This window comes from Bubalus bubalis, chromosome 11 (genome assembly GCF_019923935.1).
Source record: "Bubalus bubalis isolate 160015118507 breed Murrah chromosome 11, NDDB_SH_1, whole genome shotgun sequence".
Classification (NCBI taxonomy): domain Eukaryota; kingdom Metazoa; phylum Chordata; class Mammalia; order Artiodactyla; family Bovidae; genus Bubalus; species Bubalus bubalis.
In genome coordinates, this window is record NC_059167.1 from 68,997,318 (window position 1) to 69,019,612 (window position 22,295).

At 44.3% G+C, this 22,295-nt stretch overlaps 1 protein-coding gene across 2 annotated transcripts in view; it reads left to right on the forward strand.

Moving 5' to 3' along the window:
* The first annotated feature begins 2,821 nt into the window (after window positions 1-2,821).
* The window catches only part of RASGRP1 (RAS guanyl releasing protein 1), a 216,770-nt gene continuing 197,296 nt past the window's right edge, over window positions 2,822-22,295 (forward strand). The window contains exon 1 of one of the 2 annotated variants that reach the window (XM_044925228.2): window positions 2,822-2,935. The gene's annotated coding sequence lies outside the window, so the exon portion shown is untranslated. The remainder of the gene's footprint in view (window positions 2,936-22,295) is intronic. The other variant, XM_044925231.2, reaches the window with a different exon arrangement.

The window sequence follows — 22,295 nt, forward strand, 5'->3', positions numbered from 1 at the left end:
TCTCAACCACAAAGATTTATTCTTTATCTGAAAAATCCATTTTCTGTTTCAGATGAGTTTTTGCTTTCCAAGTAAACAACTATAAATCTTAAGAACACATCTGGATCATAGTAGTTAATAGACATAGTAGAAAGCAGGCATAAATGATGGGAAATCTGTTTTGCACAATTTCCCCAAAATTTTGCAGCTAATGGGAAAATTAGCTGCAGTGGGAACATCATCCCCTCTTTTAAACTGTTTCCTGATGCTATCAACAAGCAGATTTATCTTCCTATTTCTTCCTAAGTGTTGTGTGTAAAGGTAAAAAATTTAGGAGGCATAGGGAGCTGTGTGGAGAAGGCAATGGCACCCCACCCCAGTACTCTTGCCTGGAAAATCCCATGGACGGAGGAGCCTGGAAGGCTGCAGTCCATGGGGTCGCTGAAGGTCGGACATGACTGAGCAACTTCACTTTCACTTTTCACTTTCATGCATTGGAGAAGGAGATGGCAACCCACTCCAGTGTTCTTGCCTGGAGAATCCCAGGGACAGGGGAGTCTGGTGGGCTGCCGTCTACAGGGTTGCACAGAGTCGGACACAACTGAAGCGACTTAGCAGCAGCAGCAGGGAGCTGTGTGAAAAGTCACAAAATAAAAGCTCTCAGTCAGGAATCATGGGCTCATACAACTTCATTCTTAGGAAGGTGGTGCCCCTATATAGACAAAAAAGGCTCTGCTGTTAATGATGACGTCATTGAGTTGAGTGTCTGTTCTGTTTGCCATCAAGGGACACTGAGCCATGCTCATTATATTTTTCCATGTCACCAGGAGCTCACATTTTGCTGGGTTAGAGCATTCCTCTTGGTGCAGAGACTACATAAGCTGTCTCTTCTCTAACTTTGCTAATCTTGCCACAGATGGTTACCATGACCTTGGATGTCTTATAGCCAGGCTCAAACCAACTGAGCTAATTGGCTTAGACACTCTTAGGGAGGATGCAGGGACCCCACCTCTGGGATAACAACACCCTGTGTCTAACGTGGCCTGTGGGTAATTTACAGGGTCATGGTCATGTTATTTACATGCAAGTAGGAGAGGAAAATCTATTCCAGCAGGCTGCATTCTAACTGCAAATACCAGAAGTTATAAATACAGAAGAGGAAAGCCAAACAGTCTGCTAGCTTTTTCTCAGACTGCCTAGGAAAGTGAGCCAACTGCATTAGTGGTTACAAAGAGCTTGGGCAAAATCCTATGGCCCTTGGTATCAGATGTTTTTCTTATGCTAATTTGCAGATAGCAGCTTTTGCCTAATATTTTCATAGTTAAACCAAGAACAACATATATATATATGTATTTTTTTAGAGCTCTGTTTATATTGCAATCATTTCTCTGTGGAAGCCCTAGATTGGCCTCTTGGCTTCCTCAAAAGTCTTCTCTGACCCATTTGCTAACAACCGGAAGTTACCGGTAAACCCTCAACTCTACCTTCTCCTGTTCAAGTTTACGTATGATGCCTTTCGAGCAAGGTTCCAAGTCAGTACATTGTCATCTTTCATGTGTAGCTAAAAGTTAAAATTTAATTTTAAAGATTTCATTTAGCTTGCAGATTTGGGCAGTTTCATTAGCCCCAGTAGGAAAGGAATGAAAGCTTTGTCTTTGGATAATTCACCTGGGTTCTTGGAGAAAACCGACAGTACAGATTGTGGGGGAAAAGTTGACCCACAGCGCCATCTCCTGGTATATCTTGTTTGTTACACAGGGTGAGAAACATCAGGGAACCTGATGAGCTGAGCACTTCTAGTAACTTTCAGGTTGTAAAAGTACATCAAGCTAATATTGGTGTCATTGAATGGTCCTCAAAATACGGAAGTGTGAATGTGGCCTCCCAGAAACCCCCAAGACATTTATTGGGCCAAGTATTAAAATTCACCAATGTGGTATACACCCAGATACGCTGAAACCTGGCAAGGGCAGACGCATGTTAAAAGGGAAAGTGAGGGACTTCCCTGATTGGTGGTCCAGTGGTTGGGAATATGCCTTGCAATGCAGGGGGTGCAGGTTCTATACCTGGTTGGGGAACAGGAGCCTATGTGCCACGGAGCCACCAGGGCCAACTACTAAGCCACAACTAGCTAGTCCCTACACCACGTAATCCCTCATGATGCAATGAAGATCCCACGTACTGCAATAAAGACCCAATGCAATCAAATAAATAAGTTCTTAAAAGGGGAGGGGGGAATGCAAAAAGCCTTTGTAACCATGTGAGAAAGCTTCCAGGAGGATACTAACAGGAGGATAAAAGAGTATCAGTTACGATCATAAGCATAAAAAGAAAAAAATGAGGAATCGTGAAAAGTGGAATGTATAAAGATAGCAACAGTATGGTTGATTTCTTTTTCCAGCATCACTTAATATTATGCTTTGTATATGCGACCTCATTTTGTGACGGTGTACCATACTCACAGGAAACATTCTCCCACATAGAAGGAAAAAAATGCAACCAACTCACACGTGGTGACCACTACCAATCTTGCCCAACAACCATTCTTTTCCTTCCCTAAATCAGCTGCAGATCTTGTAAGGACCTGTGAAACTGGAATCATGGGAGAGCATTAATCCAGTATCACTAATCACCAGAAATTTTACAGACCAACGAACATCCCCTCCAATGGTCACTTCCAAACCTGGCTTATACAGGTTTTTTAAAGCAATTTTCTCTTCCCTACTCAGATCTACTGCAACAGAAACTCTAAAGATGGAACTCAAGAAACTGCAGGTTCAAAATGCTGCCCCAGTGATTCTAAAAAGCAGCCAGCCCATGAGCTCAAAATTGTGACCTCCTGGAGGTTTCACAGCTGTATCTTGTTGAGAAAGGGAACGCAGAGTGGATAAAATCCCTGCCTCATCAGTCCTATGCTGCCTCCAGGAGATGTATCTTTGGTTCCAGATCGTCAAAGGTAAGCAAGTTTTACTGCAAATGTTTGCTTATAGTTAACTGGTTTTCTTTGGGGCAGACTATTTTCGAATGAAAAAATAGCCCAATTTGTATATAATCTATGGCTGATTTGTTTCCAAATCTTTTCCCTATGAACTATGAAAGTTAAGATCATTTTATTGTTCACCAAAGTCTAAGTCCACAAAGGAAAAATGACTTGGATGATGGGGAATGAGGTACATGGTTACCCAAGAAAGAAACCCTTCTGGTCCAAGACTGGGTAACTCTGGAACATTAACTGTGCCAATGAGTTAGTAGGCATCTTGTGGAGCAAGACTGGAAGTTGGAAGATTAATAAGTGCATTTGTGGCAACTTTGGAGTGAGTTAATAAATGGTGGGACTAAGATGGGAAATGAAAGGAAGCATGTTTTCTTCAAAGGGATCTGTGAATCCCATTTCCAAGAAAAAGCCACCCTAAATACCCTCATCAAAATTCACCTGTCCCACTCTGAATTTATCCCACCCTCGCATTCTTTATAATAGTCCTTGTATCACAGTTTTAGAGTTCATCGGGTGGTGTGTATCTTAATTCCCTGTCAACACATTCCAATCTGCCCAGGGGACAGACCTGTATTCTCACCTTTTCATGCCCTGATGCACCTAGGAGAGAACTTTACCCACAATTGAAACTTACATTAGCTACATTTTTGAAAGAAACTGGTGACTGATTTGGTTAAAGAGCAAGGCTATATTGCCAGGGTGAGTGATTAGATCCAGCACTTCGTTTAAAACAGAGACTCTAATTCCTAATGGTAGAAATTACAAAAAAAAGAGAATAGATAGCCTCAGCACATGTTGTCACCAGTTCACTCTAAGAATCCTTTTGGCTGTGACCTCTTGGCCCTGACTGAAGGAGGAACGTGAGTCCAGGACAGCCTCCCCAGAAGTGCATCCTCCGAGGGGCATAAGGCAAAGCAGGAATTATGGGACCTGAAGAAGCCTCTAGATTTCCCACCATATCCCTGAAATCTCACAACTCACCCTTCTGAGAGTGAGAAACAAAGGGCTGTCTGTGGATGGTGGGGGCTCTCTGAGGCTCCCAGGAAACAGAATGGAATAGACTCTAAAACAGAGACTGAAGACCATGGCCTCCTGAAAGCTAAGGTGTTTTGTTTAAAAAAATATATATATACATATATATATATATATGTATATATATAGTATATATTTGTTGCACCTGAAAGCTAAGGTGTTTTGTTTAAAAATATATATATATACATATATATGTATATATATAGTATATTTTTGTTGCACTGGGTCTTCATTGCTGAGCATGGCCTTTTCTCTAGTTGCAGAGAGCAGGGACTACTCTTGGTTTCTGTACTGAGGCCTCTCATTGTGGTGGCTTCTCTTGTTGCAGAGCACAGTCTCTAAGCACACAGGCTCAGTAGTTGTGGCTCATGGATCCTAGAGCACAGGCTCAGAAGTTGTGGTGCAGGGGTTTAGTTGTTTAGTGGCACGTGGAGTCTTCCCGGACCAGGGATCAAACCCATGTCCCTTGCTTTAGCAGGCAGATTCTTAACCACTGTTCCACCAGGGAAGTCCAGCTAAAGTGTTTTGACTGTGAAAGAAGCTCAGAGAGGGGAGGGTATCTGTTGAATGATCTGCTTAAACTTTTTACTTTTTTGCTTCTGCTCATGCTGGTGAGAAGGGACAAAAGGAGGAGGAAGTCTCCTACAAATCAGAAATACAGAAGGGGCAAAACAGAGAAAGAAGCTTTACAGCCAGAAATACTGTCGGTGTTTTTCCCGTCAGTGAAAACATTTGATTGGCTTACATATGTACCAGTAGTCCATTTTACAGAACACTATTTTCATTTTATTCCATTTCTTTCCAGAGTCTCTGCTAAGCTATAAGACCTTGGCTGAAGCCCTGTTAATCAATCTACAAGCACATGTTCTAAGTCATTAGTTTCAGAATGAGCTCATTTATTATAAACTCATACTATAGGTATGCCCCTCCACACATTAAGCAAACCTAATGTGTGTAAAAATTTAGATTTACACCTGCTGTAAATTAGCGAGATGTAGCCCTGTTTAAAAAATAAGTATGCACTTTAAAAGAGGATTTATCACAGCTCCTTTGAAACTGTGAGTTTATGGTACAATTTGAAGGCAACTTTTGGTTATGAAGAGCTCATACTCCAGAGTTTGACACCTGAGTTCATTGTGAGCTCTGCTAATTGTGAGCTCTTACTGTGAGCCTTAGGGCAAATGAGGCAACCTCTCTTTGGTTCTGTGTCTTTATCCATAAAAAGGAGATACGATACAGGTCTTGGCACTGTTCCTGGCCCTCCTCTGCTGCAGAAAGTGTGGCACAGTGCTGTGAGGGCCAGACGAGGGGGCAGTGCTTGAACTAGGTAGAAAATCTGACACTAAATAGAAATTTATTTTCTCCAGAAAGATCCCATCATAATGGTCGTACGTCTTTTTGAAAAGCAAATAAAAGTCTTTCTATTGGGAGCTGCAGGAAAAAATCACAAGTGCTATTATTTAGATACAGATTTTTCCATTTTATCTTCATCTTACTTTCTCTGGCATCAAATTGCTAGGATCAATCCAACCCAGCTAAGAGGAGAAGGAAGTTTCCACATCAGGAAAACCATACAAATCACATTTCTGATTAGTTGCTGTACTTCTTCCCATCAGGAATGAAGACAAATAGATGGTGGGTTGCTGAGTGATAGACAGTTGGTCAATAGATGGCTAATTAATTGCTCCTCAAACAATCAATGCTAACTGATAATTATATCTAATTTCTATGCATAAAAAAGTCATACTTTCTGGTCTTACACATGTTAGCAGTAATCTTATGGCTGAAAAAACAATGATTATAAAAATTATTCTTTTCATTGAAAGCTGGTCGATTTAAAGCTAACTGTAAAGATGAATTTAGCAAAAATTCAAAGCAAATGAAATGCTAGTTCAGGAAACATTCTTATGTTTTAATTTTGTCTGGGCCTAATGAATTTAAAAATCATGATCCAAATAATGCTAAGTGTTTTGTTATATGTAATTGTGGGTAGAGTTCAAAATAAGTAACTACACAGATTTTTCTGAACACTCCAGTAAGTTGCAGGTGAGGTGTGCTTGTTTTATCTTTGTGGGACTTCATTTGGATTTAAGTTTAGTCAAAGGAGGGCTTCCCAGGTGGTGCAGTAAAGAATCCACCTGCCAATTCAGAAGATGCAAGAGACACAGGTTCAATCCCTGGGTTGGGAAGATCCTCTGGAGGAGGGCATGGCAACCCACTCCAGTGTTCTTGCCTGGAGAATCCCCATGGACACAGGCTCCTGGTGGGCTACAATCAGGTGGGTTGTATTAACAAAATGCTGATATTTTGTTCACCATGGGTTTTTTGCATTAATTTTTTTTAATATTGCATTAAAATCTTTTTCACTATTGAGGGTTTTGATGACCCCTCACACTTAGCGTCCAGGGTAATTAAATGCCTCGCTTGTCTCACCCTCGTCCTGGCCCTGTTGGGGAAGTGTGCTCCATGTGCTTAGTGAAAGGAGCTGTAGTCACATGGCACAGGACAAAGGTACCAGGAAAGATGAAGAAGCAGACCTAGTAAAACAATCAACTGTCACAATCAGTTTGGGCCATTTTTGTACTTTATTCATGGAAATTGTATAGTGTGTATTCTGGCTTCTTTCCTTTTTGATGTTATGGTTGTGAGATGCATCCATAGGGTTGTGTATACTTGTAAATCATTCACACTCACTGTATAGAATTCCATATTGCAAAGACATCACAGCGCTGATAGGCATTTGAATGGTCACGGTCTAGAACTATTTTGAATAGTGCTTCCTTGAATGATCTAGTATAAATTCCTGTTAAATATCTATGCATTTTCATTAGGGTACACACCTGGGAGTGGAATGGCTGGGTCAGTGGGTGCATGTATGTTCATTTTCAGTAGATAGTGCCAGCTTTCTAATTTATTTAGTTTCATCAAGTCTTTAATAAGATAAGGCTTGCAGCTTGTTCTTTTTCAAGATGGTCTTAGCTGTCTTTGGCCCTTTGCATTTCTAAACAAAAATTTAGAAGTAGCTTGTCTATTTGCACAATAAGAAAAAAAAATGATAGGACTTTTATTGGGTTTCTTTTAAATCTATAAGCTCAAAGTGGTGAGAACTGATATCTTTACAGCATGCTTCCATGTCTTCTTAAATTTCTCTCAATGTCTTATACTCTTTTGTATGTGTACTTAGAAAACATAAGTAGCTGATAAATAGGTAAAATAGGCATCAAGAAATGTGTTGTTGGCACAAGACTTTAAGCTGCATTACATTTTCAGCCACACTGTTCATCCCACCAACACCTGAACTCACATGCCTTGTCCACCCTCTGGGAAGGGCCTGCATGGGCCCTTCCTTCAGTTTGGTAGAACCCCCTCCTGCCTCTGTCACTCCTACCTGACAACACCTAATCTTGATGAATCACTTCAGGTTTCACTCTCTGTAGGGTCAGCAGGTCTCCCTTGTGGCCTCCCGATACATTCTCCTATACTGCTGCTGCTGCTAAGTCGCTTCAGTCGTGTCCGACTCTGTGCGACCCCATAAACGGCAGCCCACCAGGCTCCCCCGTCCCTGGGATTCTCCAGGCAAGAACACTGGAGTGGGTTTCCATTTCCAGAAGGCAATGGCACCCCACTCCAGTACTCTTGCCTGGAGAATCCCACGGATGGAGGAGCCTGGTGGGCTGCAGTCCATGGGGTTACAAAGAGTCAGACACGACTGAGCGACTTCCCTTTCACTTTTCACTTTCATGCATTGGAGAAGGAAATGGCAACCCACTCCAGTGTTCTTGCCTGGAGAATCCCAGGGACGGGGGAGCCTGGTGGGCTGCCGTCTATGGGGTCACACAGAGTCGGACATGACTGAAGCGACTTAGCACCAGCAGCAGCAATGCATGAAAGTGAAAAGTGAAAGTGAAGTCACTCAGTAGTGTCTAACCCTCAGCAACCCTATACTTGGTTTTAAATCCCACAGTGTGTTGTGATGAGCTGCTCCAATGCCCACTAAACTTCTGGGCACTGACCAGAGCCAGCCAGCACTTGGAAGATGTGTGTGGGGTATATGAAAAATATGAAAAGCTATTCCCTTTTTTTTTTTTTTGAGCTGTTTGGTTTAGGCGTTTGATTGCCTGGTTTGCTTGTTTTATCTTTGTGGGACTTCATTTGGATTTAAGTTTAGTCAAAGGAGGGCTTCCCAGGTGGTGCAATAAAGAATCCACCTGCTAATTCAGAAGACACAAGAGACACAGGTTCAATCCCTGGGTTGGGAAGATCCTCTGGAGGAGGGCATGGCAACCCACTCCAGTGTTCTTGCCTGGAGAATCCCCATGGACACAGGCTCCTGGTTGGCTACAGTCCAGGGGGCTGCAAAGAGTCAGACAGGACTGAGCACACACATACACATCTTAGTCAAAGGGAAAAATGTCTTACTTTGACCCTTTGGTGCATGTCAATCTGATTTTTGTTTCATGAATCATTTTGATTTGAAAATATCCATATATGCCTAGCCTCTTTACTATAATGTTTTGAAGTGGATACATTTCTTGGTGTGATTCCACTTGTGACTCCACAAGTTCTAAGTTAGTTTAAAAGAAAACTGTTAACTGAGTGTTTTCCAAATACTGTAATCAGTAACCAGAGAGTTCATGGAAAGGTAGTCACGCCTCTAATGACCACTAGGTGGCAGTTTCACTCTCAGTATGACCAGCCTGACTCTGCCTTGCACTGTCCTTCAAGTAGTCTGGGGATGCAACATGAACCATGAGGTGAAGCTCGCTTAACAAGCCCTGTTGGTGGAAAAATGAAGGCCAAAAATCATCTATGGAGAAAATGTAATTATGGGGAATACAGTATGTGTATTGAAATTGAATGCCGTTAGACATTATTTCACTGAAAGTTTAGCAAATAACTAAATTGACCACATCCACAAAATTAGAAAGACGTGGAATCCCAGGCACAGGTCAGACAATGTTGAAAGGTAAAGGAGTCTCTTGTTGGCCCTCCCTAGCTAGAATCTGGCCCATTGGGGTGGCAGGGAGCGGGGACAGGTGGAGAGAGTGTAAAGGGCTGAGGCCCTGGTGATGTTTTTGAATCTTCCTGTTTAGAGGCTTTAGAGAAAACTGGAGACTCTACCCAATTGTTTATGGTTGAAACTGCTGTCTGCTGTTTGCTCTGTGTTTGAGGGGTGGGGGCAAAGGACATGTATTAAGTACCTGTTCTATGCAAGCAAGACACTGCACAGCTATGGGCTAATAACCACTAGGGGCTACAGGCTTTGTGAATGGGAACAGTTTCTTTACTGGAGTGGGAGCTGGGAAAAGGCTGAGGAGGAGAGGGAGAGCAAGGTGTGAAAGAAGAGCTAGTGGGAAGGGCTTCTCCCCGCCGTCACTACCACTGACAGGCCCATCCCAAGGAGGGTGGGGAAGGAAAGAAATAAGTGAGACTCCCCACCAAGCATCTAAGAAGAAGCGAGATTGTATGCTCACCCCCCACCCCACCCCGCCTCTTCCAGCTGGAGTTTCCTGAGCAGCAGTCCCAGTAAACACATCTGCCCCTGGGTCACCAGGAGGGAGGAAGTGGGGAGAGGACAGGCGGGGTGGTCAGTGGAAGGGGCCTGAGGCCACTTCCGGGCTTCCCTGGAGTCATGTGCTGTAGTGGAGGAAAGCCATGAATTTGCTTGGACCCAGCACAGTCTGGAGGCCTTAGCTACAACCTGAGACAACTTACTTGCTCCAGGAGGACACTTGGAGGAGAGAAGAGTGGCTTGGAGGTTGTGTGTGAACCACCAGCCTGGGGTGAGGGGTCAGGGGCTGCCTCTCTGAAGCAGCCAAGTTGACAGGAAGCAGTAAGTGGTCCTATCAGCTTCCTGAAAAGGCCATCCTCCAGCACCATCTCTCCCAGGGGCCAGGCTGGGGCAATGCCAGCAACAATAGAGCAGAGAAGTAAACTCAGATGTGCCGAGAAAGGCATAGGACCAGAAGGAAGGATGCCTGCCTTCCACCAACACACAGCCAGCCATGAAAAGCGACTTCTCCAACACTGGCAGCTACCAAGGAAGTTAGGGTCCCACAGGCAAGACAATTATATTGATTTATAAAATATATTCTACTCTGTAGCCATTTGTGTTAGTTTTCTATTGCTGCTATAACACATCGCCTTACTTAAGCAGTTTTAAACACAAATATATCATATCTCAGTTCTATGGTCCAGAAGTCCCCTGAGGCTCACGGGGCTGAAATCGAGGCATCAGCAGGGCTGTTTCTCTGCTTAGGCTCTGATCAAGAGTCCTTTCTTTGCTTTTTCGGGTGTTGGAAGTTCATGGGTTGTGGGACTGAGGTCTCCATTTCCTCGATGGCTGTCACCTGGGGTCACCCTTAGCTTCTGGAGGACTCTCTGGTCATTCACACAGCCCCTGACATCTCAGAACCAGCAGGACCACAAGTCCTTACCCTGCCATCTCTTTGACCTTCTTCCACCCTCACATTTCTCTCTCTGGGCACACCCAAGGAAGGTTGTCTGCTTTTAAGAACTCCCGTGATTAGAATGGGCTCAAATGGATAATTTGTAGCTTCCCTGGTGGTTCAGTGGTAAAGAATTCATCTGCCAATACAAGAGACCCAAGTTCAATCCCTGGATCAGGAAGATCCCCTGGAGGAGGAAATGGCAACCCACTTCAGTACTCTTGCCTGGGAAATCCCATGGACAGAGGAGCCTGGTGGGCTGCAGTCCAAGGGGTTGCAGGAAGTCAGACACGACTGAGTGACTAAACAACAGCTAGTTAATCCTCTCTATCTCAAGGTCTACAATGCTAATCATGCCTGCTTAACCCCTTTTTGCCAAGTCAGGTCACATATTCAAAGGTCCTGGGGATTAGGCTGTGAGCATCCTTGGGAAGCCATTATTCTGTCCTCCACACTGTTCTGTATTTAATGGGCCGAGCACAGTGCTGAAGAGTGAAGCTCATCAGAGGTCTGAGACAGAGAACCTGCCAGATCTGGGCTCAGCCACAGCAGAAAGACTGATGAGGCCCCAGAGGCCTGGACACAGACACTGCTTCTGCCCTTTTGCCCATTTCCTGACCTGGTTTGCAGTCCCCACGGGGCTGCAGGGGGAAATGCCCAGGATCTTGTAGGTCCCTTGTGGCTCCATACCATAAAAGAGATGGGGAGAGGGCAGAAAAAACCTTGGTTTTTCACTGCTGAAGCCCCATCCAACTGAGGCTCCCTGGCCTATATTTTACAGCTCCTGAACTCATGGGAGTCACCATCTTGCTGGGTTTTTCTCAACCACAATCATGGTGAGTCAGCACAGTGGTTAGTTCTCAGCCGCAGGCCCCAGCAGAACCCCAGGTGGAGCAGCCTCCTGAACAGCTGGTCCCGCCGCCGTCTTCCCTTCAGGCCGAGGCCTCCTCGGGCTGACTGCCCCCACCAGGGGCACACCCAAGCAGCTGTGCATCAAGCTGGGTGCAGGGCTTCCACAGCCATGGTGTGAAAGGTGAAGGTGATAAACCAGAAAAGAGGTCGTCAGTCAGGTCCGACTAGTCCAGGCTGGCATTGGGCCAACAACATCTCTCTGCTTTGGGCCAAACTTGAGGAAGGAGGGAGTTGATGAGGCATTCTGCCTTCCTCTGCTCTGGCATCCATATCTGGGAGCCAGGCCCTGACAACTAGCACCCTGCACACACAGTCCACCTCATGGCACCACATTCTGGCCACACAAGCTTACTTGACCTCCCCAGTCTCCCATTGGCTTCCCAGTTGGCACAGCGGTAAAGAATCCGTCTGTGGTGTAGGAAACCCAAGAGACACAGATTTGGTCCCCGGGTTAGGAAGATTCCCTGGAGAAAAAAATGGCAGCCCACTCCAGTATTCTTGCCTGGGAAATCACATGGACAGAGGAGCCAGAAGGGCTATAGTCTGTGGGGTCACAAAGAGTCGGACATACGGGAGCACACACAGGGTGCCACGAAAAGGCAGGTGGGGCAGGTGTTTAGGGAGCACTGTCACTGGGAGAGGCTCACGTGTTCCGGGAAGACAGGGTTTCTGCCGTAGAACATCTGGCAAACTTCTCATCTAGCCCGTCCCCTCCTCGGGACCTTGAACACCGGCTTCTGTTCACTCTGCGACCCTGTGGACTGTAGCCCACCAGGCTCCTCCGTCCATGGGATTTCCCAGGCAAGAATACTGGAGCAGGTTACCATTTCCTTCTCCAGAGGATCTTCCTGACCCAGGGGTTGAACTCGGATCTCCTGCTTGGCAGGCAGATTCTTTACCACCGAGACACTAGGGAAGCACCATTCATATCCTGAGACTGGATTGAGTCCCACGTGTGCCCTTCATATAAGCCAGGAGCCTGAGCCCCTGCTCCACCCCACAGCTTTCCCACTCTTCCTCCCGTATCCTAAGGCTGCTCCTACCTCATGGACTTTCCTGATCTTCCGTCTGTCTGGAACATTCCTCCTGTGGTTGTCTGCGTGGCTGGGTCACTCTTAGGGTTCAGGCCTCAGTTATACTGTCTTCTCTCAGAGAGGCCTTCCCTGACAGCCTCTCTGAAGCATCCCAACCGCCCCGCCCACCCAAGGCTTCCCTCTCCTACCATCCTCTCTCATTTTCTTGTTCTCACTGTCCGGCATGGTCTGATCTGGTTTGCTTTTTGTGCTGCCTTGCATCACCTGACAAGAGAGAGCCTTCTGGAAGCAGGTCTCTTGTCTGTTTTGCTCACTGCCATGTTCCCAGGGTCTCCGAAGGTGCCTGGAACACAGCTGGCAGCCAACAGACAGTTGGTGAAGAAATGTTGAAAGTCATATTCAGACAGATGTGTGGGATGGTCTGGGCATCCCCATGGGGTCGGACTTGAGGAGGAGAGCAGGGTCATGGGACTCTGCAGGAAACCACTGAGTGGCCCAGGACTCTGGCAAAGAGGCAGGACCAGGCGGCTGGATGCCCTGAGGAACGGCTGCTCCAGATCAAACATAAGGCTGTGTTAGGTCATTCCCACCCCTGTCCCCACCCCAGGGAAGAAGAGCACTGAAGTGTAAGATAACTCAGACCCTCCAGGCCTGGGATGGAAACCCTTTGTTGTTGTTCAGTCACTAAGTCAAGTCCAGCTCTTTGCAACCCCATGGACTGCAGCACGCCAGACTTATCTCTCAGAGTTTGCTCAAATTCATGTCCATTGAGTCAGTGATGCCATCCAACTATCTCATCCCCTATCGCCACCTTCTCCTATACCCTTTGGGAGGACCTTATTTCCAGAGAGCTTCCGTGAAGACCTCTGGAAACAAAGACACAACATTTTCAGAACATCCTCAAGTCAAGAAACTCAAGAGAGTGCCCAAGTGTGAGAAGTAACTCTTAGGGAGGACAGTTTAATTGGGCACAAACACTGCTTGGAACTACCCTCTCAGTGGGCTTCCTAAATGATATGCTGCTCAGTCGTGTCTGACTCTGTAGCCCCATGGACTGTAGCCTGCCAGGCTCCTCTTTCCATGGAATTTTCCAGGCAAGAATACTAGAGTGGGTTGCCATTTTCCTCCTCCAGGGGATCTTCCCGACCTAGAGATCAAATCTGCAGCTCTTGCATCTCTTGTATTGGCAGGCAGATTCTTTACCACTAGCACCACCTGGGAAGCCCAAATGACTGCAAGGTTATTTGGATTAGATCACTGGATTTCTTAACAGTTTTCCACTGATGAAAGGTAGTTTGCAAAGTTATGATGTGGCACCTCAATTTTCTTTATTTTTCCGTTCATCAGAATCCATATATGAAAAAAGAAAATACTATCTAGATAGTTAATTGCCAGCTTCTAGTTTAAAAAAAATAAAATTGGGGAAAAAAGCCATGTTTGAAGTTTGGAAAATTATCAAAATTCATATCTAAAATAAGGAATCTGAATTGTCTTGGATCTTGGTTAAATATCTAGTAAATCTACTCATCCAGCCAGTAATCTCAGGCTTCCTTGGTAGCTTAGATAGTAAAGAATTTGCCTGCAATGCAGGAGACCTGGGTTCAATCCCTGGGTCAGGAAGATCCCCTGGAGAAGGAAGTGGCAACCCACTCCAGTATTCTCGCCTGGGAAATCCCATGGACAGAGGAGCCTGGCAGGCTACAGTCCACGGGGTCGCAAAGGCTTAAAAACAACTGATCGACCAACACTTTGACTCTTCACTTTAGCCAGTAATTTCAGTGAGTTATGAATCTAACCAGGTTTTCGACTGAATTGAGTCTTCAGTAGTTTTCTATTCAGGGCGTCCAAGTTAACCATTAGAAAGGCCCCTTTACTATTTAATCACTGTAAAATAATCAAAGCTCCAGTGCACAGTCATCAGAAATACAAGTGTTTCTGGGGAAGTTCTTGGGCCCTATCCCTACAGGCCACTTAAGGAGAAGGGGGTTATTTGCTTCTGCTCACCTGCAAAATTGAGATGGTTAGAAAGTTCCACAACAGCACTAAGCAACTGCCCAAAGGGAGATAGAAACAGAGCATCTGATCTGGCAGTTTCACCATCTGGAAAGAGAAAAGTCAAGTCCAGTCTTTCTTTTCTTCCTGATAAAGCTAATTGCCTTAGGTTAATGCGATGCATAAGACTTGGTGGCACAAAAAGAATAGAAAGTTCCAGAAGGTATGATTTGGAGCTCTGTGAAGAGCTGTGAGGAGCACACCCTAGGCAGACAGTATAAATCCTCTGAAGCTCTGATATTCAGTGACAAGGGTGTCTGGAGCAGGAACAATGCCTGCATTCACATTCAGGCTCCGGAGAGGACAAAGCTCTTAGGTCAGCAGTTACCAGTCTGATCTTGATTTTTGAACACATCCACTCTACTTTCTCAGGCATAATTTTCCCACGATGATTTAACACGTACGTACATATGAGTAAAATACCAAAGTACTCCATTATCCGTGGTTTAACTTCCTGCAGTTGGTCAACCACAGTCCAGAAATATTATGTGCAAAGTTTCAGAAATAACTCAGAAGTTTTCAATTGTGCACCATTCTGAGCAGCGTGAGGAAATCCTGTGCTCCCCTCCTGAGACCTCCTGGGAATGTCAGTCCGTCCTCCCCGGTCCTCCTGGGAGTGTCAGTCCATCCTCTTCGGTCCTCCTGGGAATGTCAGTCCGTCCTCCCTGGTCCTCCTGGGAGTGTCAGTCTGTCCTCCCCGGTCCTCCTGGGAGTGTCAGTCCATCCTGTCCATGAGTCACATGGTAGCTTCCTGGGTCATCTGACTGTCCTGGTAGGGCTTGTGTTCAAGTCAGGGCTTGTGTTCAAGTCACCCTGATTTTGCTTAATATCAGCCCCCAAATGCAAGAGGAGTGATGCTGGCAATTCAGATAAGCCAAAGAAAAGCCATCAAGGGCTCCCTTTAAGAGAAAACTAAAAGTCCTCAACTTAATAAGGAAAGGGGGGGAGGAGTATATGCTGAGGCTGTTCTCCAGTAAGAATGAGTCTTCTATCCATAAAGTTGTGAAGGATAAAGAAATTCTTGCTAGTTTTTCTAGTGCTGTACCTCAACTACAAGTTATAGTCACAGTGTATATTAAGTGCTTCATTATGGTAGGAAAGGCATTACCTTGTACAGTAAGGTATTTTGAGAGAGACCACATTCATGTAACTTCTATTATAGTATATCATTTTAATTATTGTATTTTATTATTATCATTAATCTCTCACTGTGCCTAATTTATAAATTAAACTTTATCATAGGCATGTGTGTACAGGAAAAAACAGTGTGTGTGTATATATATACACACACACACACACACATATACACACATGTATATAGAGAGTCTGGTGTTATTCATGGTTTCAAGCATCCACTGCGGGTCTTACAATGTATCCTCAAGGATAAGGGGGGACTACTGCACACTTTTTACACTTTGCTGGGTGTTGAAGTTGCTGCCTGATGGTAAGTCTTAGCCCTTTGCCTCACAGTGGCTTTCCCTAATTTGGGTTTGTGAAGCTCCAAGGAGCAAAATACACACATCACAACAGTATCATAAGGCAGCCAAGCTTGCATTTTCTGCCCCACTTCCCCAGCCTGCATCCTCATGTGAAACTCTATTACAGTGTATCCTTGCTTCCCTGGAGAGTAAGCAGCTTCCAGAGTAGAAACTACTTACTTAATCTTCAATTGCTTTGGCAGTAACAGACCTCCTACCTCCCTTCTTGGTTCCATATCACCACGTCCAACACCCCAGTACTTTCCCACCTCAAACGAAGACCAGCATGGAATCTCTCTCTCATGGTGCATGCCCCTCTTTTTAGAAGATCCCAAATCCTGAGTTAAGGTTGCTCTGGTTCTTAATGTGTACCCTTGAAGATCAGGTCATATCCTACTGAACTCTCTGGAGGAAGAGATCAGAGTTTACCTTCTTAGAGCATCCCACCCCAGGTCTGAGAACATTCTTTCTGATTCCTTCTCCCTTCAGACAATACAGACAATTGCCACTAAGTGCTGGTCCAGCCTCACCCCTCCCATATCTCCTAGAGCCACAGCTTCCTGTAAAAGGAAGATCTTCCCTTTATTCTCTCTCCTCCCCACAGCCTGATGGCCTGGCCTGACTTTTTCCACTTGCCCCCTTGAGTTTCCTTCTCCCAGGGTTAGTCATCCTCCCAGAGTTTCTTCTGGAGGGAAGTGGTTCAAAAAGAGGGACATCCAAAAGGCTGACAGTTTGAAGGGTGGTGAGCCACAGAGAGGGCCTGAGAAACCAAGAGAGCTTTTGTTGAGGCATGCATTTTCCCCCTTAAGCCTCAGCCCATTCCCTTAATCCACATGTATGTTTTAAGTCATATAGACATCAACACAATCCCCAACATCTCTTCTTTCTGATCAGTGTTCAATACCCAGACTAATTCTGGGGCATTGAACGGGTTTGTGTATGTGTGTGTGTGTGTACACTCAGTTGTGTCTGACTCTTTGTGATCCCATGGACTGTAGCCCACCAGGCTCCTCTATCCATGGGATTCTCCAGGCAAGAACACTGGAGTAGGTTGCCATTTCCTCCTCCAGAGAATCTTCCTGACCTAGGGATTGAACCTGTGTCTCCTGTGTTGGCAGGCAGATTCTTTACCACCTGTTCCACCTGGAAGTCCATAAGTGGCTGCAGTGATCCTTTACTCTTGCTTGGGATGCTCTTTGGAAAAGGAATCTTTCCCAGAGTCTTCCATCCTCAAGCAATTTTACAAGAGAGGAAGCTTGCACAACCCCTGGCCTGTCCCATACTATGTGTAATGTTTTTCACAGCCTTTACATTTGAAATCCTATTGCCTCTCCATAAATCTCCTAATCCAACCCAGGAGGTCAGCAAAGCCTGCAAGACTCCCAGCTCACAGGCTCCTTGCTGCTGTGCCGCTAATCAGCCGCCTGTGGATGCCCACCTATCACAGGTTGGTGGGGCACTGGCTGCACTTCTCCAGATCCTCGCTAGAGGGAGCCCTAACATTTATGTTCTCCCAAACCTGCCTAAATATACCTGATGCTTTTGAGGCCCACTCTTCCCTGTTGCTTGACTTGCTAACAACAAATGTCTGTAACAGCCACAACTTTCGGGTGCTCAATATACAGAAAGCTTTCACCTAGTATCTCAGCTTCTCTTCTCACGACCAAAGATGAACACTATTCTCATTCCCATCTTACAGATGAGGACACTGAGGCACAAAGCAGGTCAGCAACTCCCCCCAAATAAATGACGTAATACATTATGTATAAAGCACCATGGGAGCATTGATGAAACAAAATAATCATCATAACTAGTGTTTCTTGAGCTCTGTGTGTCCAGACTTGCACTAGAAGCTGCATGAACTCTCCTTAGCCTTCCCACCAGCTGGTCCAGAGATGACAGGGGGGAGCATGGGCAGGTGTTACTATCAGGAGAAGGAACATGTTATTTAAAAGTCCCTGTCTTTTGACCATCTCCTCTGTTGTCTCTTGTTCTGACCACAAATGTTGTAAATGCATTTGAACAAACCCAGCTTTTCCACCACTTCTCTAACATCCTCTTATCCAAGTCTTCATGGCATTCATGTCTGGGGTAACTTCGTTTCCTCTCACTCCCCCTGGGACCTCAAGCTACACCACTGGGAATTACTGTTAGTCCCAATTTGGAGATGAGGAGACCAGGGCTCAGATAAACCAAGTAACTTGTTTAAGTTCATTCAGCTTATAAAGGAAGAATCCCAGTGTCTGAGGAGGGAGGTATGCATAGACATTGGTTAATGTCAAACGCCAGAGCAAGCAAGAAAATTTAGAGCATCACAGGCAAAGGAAACAGCCTGGATGGAAGTACAAAGAGGCGTGTTTGGTTAAGATCTCTAGAAAGATGTGTTTAATGGGAGTACAGTTGGCCCTCTATATCCACGGGTTCTGTATGCACGGATTCAAGCAACTAAAATGTAAGATAATTGAAAAAAAAATTCCAGAAACTTCCAAAAGCAAAACTTGAATTTGCACTGCACTGGCCACTATTTACATGGCATTTACATTGCATTAAATATGATAAGCAATCTAGAGATGATTTAAAGTATATGGAGGGATATGCTTCGGTTTATATGCAAATACTACACCATTTTCATAAGGAACTTGAGCATCCACAGATTTTGGTATCCATGGGGCTCCTGGGACCAATCCCTCATGGATACCAAGGGAAAACTGTATAGGGAGTGGAGGGACATGACCTTGTAGCTGGATGGTGAGGGAATTGGTCTGCCAAGCTGAAAGGTAGCACTCTACTGTGAGCCAAAGATTTTTTTCTTAATTGAAGTATAGTTGATTTACGATGTTGTTAGTTTCAGGTGTACAACAAAGTGATTCAGTTTGTCTACATTCATTTTTAGTTCCTTTTTCATTATAGTTCAGTTCAGTCACTCAGTCATGCCCAACTCTTTGCAACCTCATGAATTGCAGTACACCAATCCTTCCTGTCCGTCAGAAACTCCAGGAGCTTATTCAAACTCATGTCCATCGAGTCAGTGATGCCATCCAACCATCTCATCCTCTGTCGTCCCCTTCTCCTCCCGCCTTCAATCTTTCCCAGCATCAGGGTTTTTACAAATGAGTCAGTTCTTCGCATCAGGTGGCCAAAGTATTGGAGTTTCAGCTTCAGCATCAGTCCTTCCAATGAAAATTCAGGACTGATTTCCTTCAGAATGGACTGGTTGGATCTCCTTGCTGTCCAAGGGACTCTCAAGAGTCTTCTCCAACACCACAGGTCAAAAGCATCAATTCTTTGGCACTCAGCTTTCCTTATAGTCTAACTCTCATAGCCATACATGACTACTGGAAAAACCATAGCTTTGACTAGATGGACCTTTGTTGGCAAAGTAATGTCTCTGCTTCTTAATATGCTGTCTAGGTTGGTCATAGCTTTTCTTCCCAGGAGCAAGTGTCTTTTAATTTCATGGCTGCAGTCACCATCTGCAGTGATTTTGGAACCCCAAAATAAAGTCTATCACTATTTCCCCATCAATTTGCCATAAAGTGATGGGACCAGATGCCATGATCTTAGTTTTCTGAATGTTGAGTTTTAAGCCAACTTTTTCACTCTCCTTTTTCACTTCCATCAAGAGGTTCTTTAGTTATTCTAAGCTTTCTGCCATAAGGGTGGTGGCATCTGCCTATCTGAGGTTATTGATATTTCTCCCGCCAATCTTGATTCCAGCTTGTGCTTCATACAGCCCAACATTTCCTATGATGTACTCTGCATATAAGGTAAATAAGCAGGGTGCAATAGACAGCCTTGGCGTACTCCTTTCCCGATTTGGGACCAGTCTGTTGTTCTATGTCCAGTTCTAATGGTTGCTTCTTGACCTGCATACAGATTCCTCAGGAGGCAGGTCAGGTGTTCTGGTACTCCCATCTCTAAGAGTTTTCCACAGTTTATTGTGATCCACACAGTCAAAGGCTTTGGCATAGTCAATAAAGCAGAAGTAGATGTTTTTTTGAAACTCTCTCGCTTTTTTGATGATCCAACAGATGTTGGCAATTTGATCTCTGGTCCCTCTGCCTTTTCTAAATCCAGCTTGAACATCTGGAAGTTCACAGTTCACGTACTGTTGAAGCCTGGCTTGGAAAATTTTGAGCATTACTTTGCTAGCGTGTGAGATGAGTGCAATTGTGCAGTAGTTCATTATAGTTAATTACAAGATATTGAATATAGCTCCCTGTGCTGTGCAGTAGGTCCTTGTTGTTTATCTGTTTTATATATAGTAGTGTGTACATGTTAATCCCAAATTTCAAATTTATCCCTTCTCCTCTTTCCCCTTTGATAATCATAAGTTTATTTTCAATGTCTGTGAGTCTCTTTCTGTTTTGTAAATAAGTTCATTTGTATTACTTTTTAGATTCCACATGTAGGTGATATTTGTTTTTGTCTGATTTACTTCACTTAGTATGATAATCAGGTCCAACCATGTAGCTGCAAATGGCATTATTTCACTCTTTTTATGGCTGAGTAATATATATCGGCATGTAGATAAGTATATCACATCTTCTTTATCCATCCATCTGTCGATGGACATTTACACTGTTCCGTGTCTTGACTATTATAAAGAGTGCTGCAGTGACCATTGAGGTTCATGTATCTTTTCAAATTAGAGTTTTCGTATTTTCCAGATGTATGCTCAGGAGTGGGATTGCTAGATCATATGGCAGCTCGATTGTTTAGTTTTTTGAGAAACCGCCATACTGTTTTCCATGGTGGCTGCCCCAGTTTACATTTCTACCAACTGTGCAAGAGAGTTCCCTTCTCTCCACACCCTCTCCAGCATTTGTTATTTGTAGACTTCTTGATGGTGGCCATTCTGACTGGTGTGAGGCGATATCTCATTGTAGTTTTGATTTGCATTTCTCTAATAATTAGTGGTATTGAGCATCTTTTCATGTGCCTTTTGGCTATCTGTATGTCTTTGGAGAAACACCTAGGTTGGTCTTCTGCCCACTTTTTGATTAGGTTGTTTGTTTTTTTGATACTTAGCTGTATGAACTGTTTGTATATTTTGGAATTTAATCCAATGTTGGTCATGTTTCCAGATATGTTCTCTCAGTCTGTAGAGTCTGCCTTTTCATTTTGTTTATGGTTTCCTTCGCTGTGAAGAAACTTTTAAGTTTAGGTCCCATTTGTTTACTTTTGTCTTTGTTTCCATTACTTTGGGAAACAAATCCAAAAAAATAATTATTTCTATTTATGTCAAGAAATATAAAAGTTCTGCCTGTGCTTCCCTCTAAGAATTTGATAGTAGACAGTCCTACAATTAGGTCTTTAATAAATTTTGAGCTTATTTTTGTGTGTGATGTTAGAGAATGTTCTAACATCATTCTTTCGCATGTAGCTGTCCAGTTTTCCCTGCCCCACCTACTGAAGAAAGTTTTTTCTCCACTGTACACTCTGGCCTTCTTTGTCACAGATTGATGATAAGTGCAGGAGTGTAGTTCTGGGCTCTCTGTACTGCTCCATCGGTCTGTGTGTCTGCCTGTGCCAGTAATATACTGTTTTGATTATTTTGTGGTATAGTCTGAAGTCAGGGAGTGTGATTTTTCCAGCTCCGTTCCCCTTTCTCAAGATTGCTTTGGCTATTCGAGGCCTTTTTTGTTTCCATGCAAGTCTTAAAACTATTTGTTCCAGTTCTGTGAAAACTGCCACTGGTAATTTGATAGGGATTACACTGAATCTATAGATTGCCTTGGGTAGTACAGTCATTTCAATAACATGGACTGTCCCACTCCAAGAACACAGTAGGTTTTTAAGCAGAGTGTTCATGTGATCAGATCTACTTATTACTTGAACCTTTAACCAGAGCACTGCAAAATAATCTATCTGTACAGATAAGGAAACTTGGGCAGAGAAGTTGAATGGTGTGTTTAGGGTCTTAGATCATCAGTGACAAGGCAAAACCTTCTTCCCTAATCTTTCAGCTCCTGGTCCTAAACTCTGACTCTAACAGTGACCCAGTGTTTGAGTCCAGGAAGACGCCAGCCTGGCACACTTACCTGTGCTAAACGTACAGAGACCTCTGAGTCCCACCCACCCCCATGGCCCCAGTCAGGGCCCCCTCACACTGCACACTCTCCCACCATTCTGCAGAGAAGTGTGTCCAAACATTTATTTACACAGAAAGAAAGAAAATTCAGAGTCCAGAAGACCTTTTTCACTTTGAATTGCCTTTCATACCTTCCCTGTCCAGGTCAGATCAAAAAGTAATAATCCTCAGAAAACAGAGTTTCAACCGGTTTAAAGCCTTCCACTGAAGAAGCTATACTTCAGTGTGGTGTTAGCTCCTCAGTGATAACCTGTAACCCTGTAACACTGG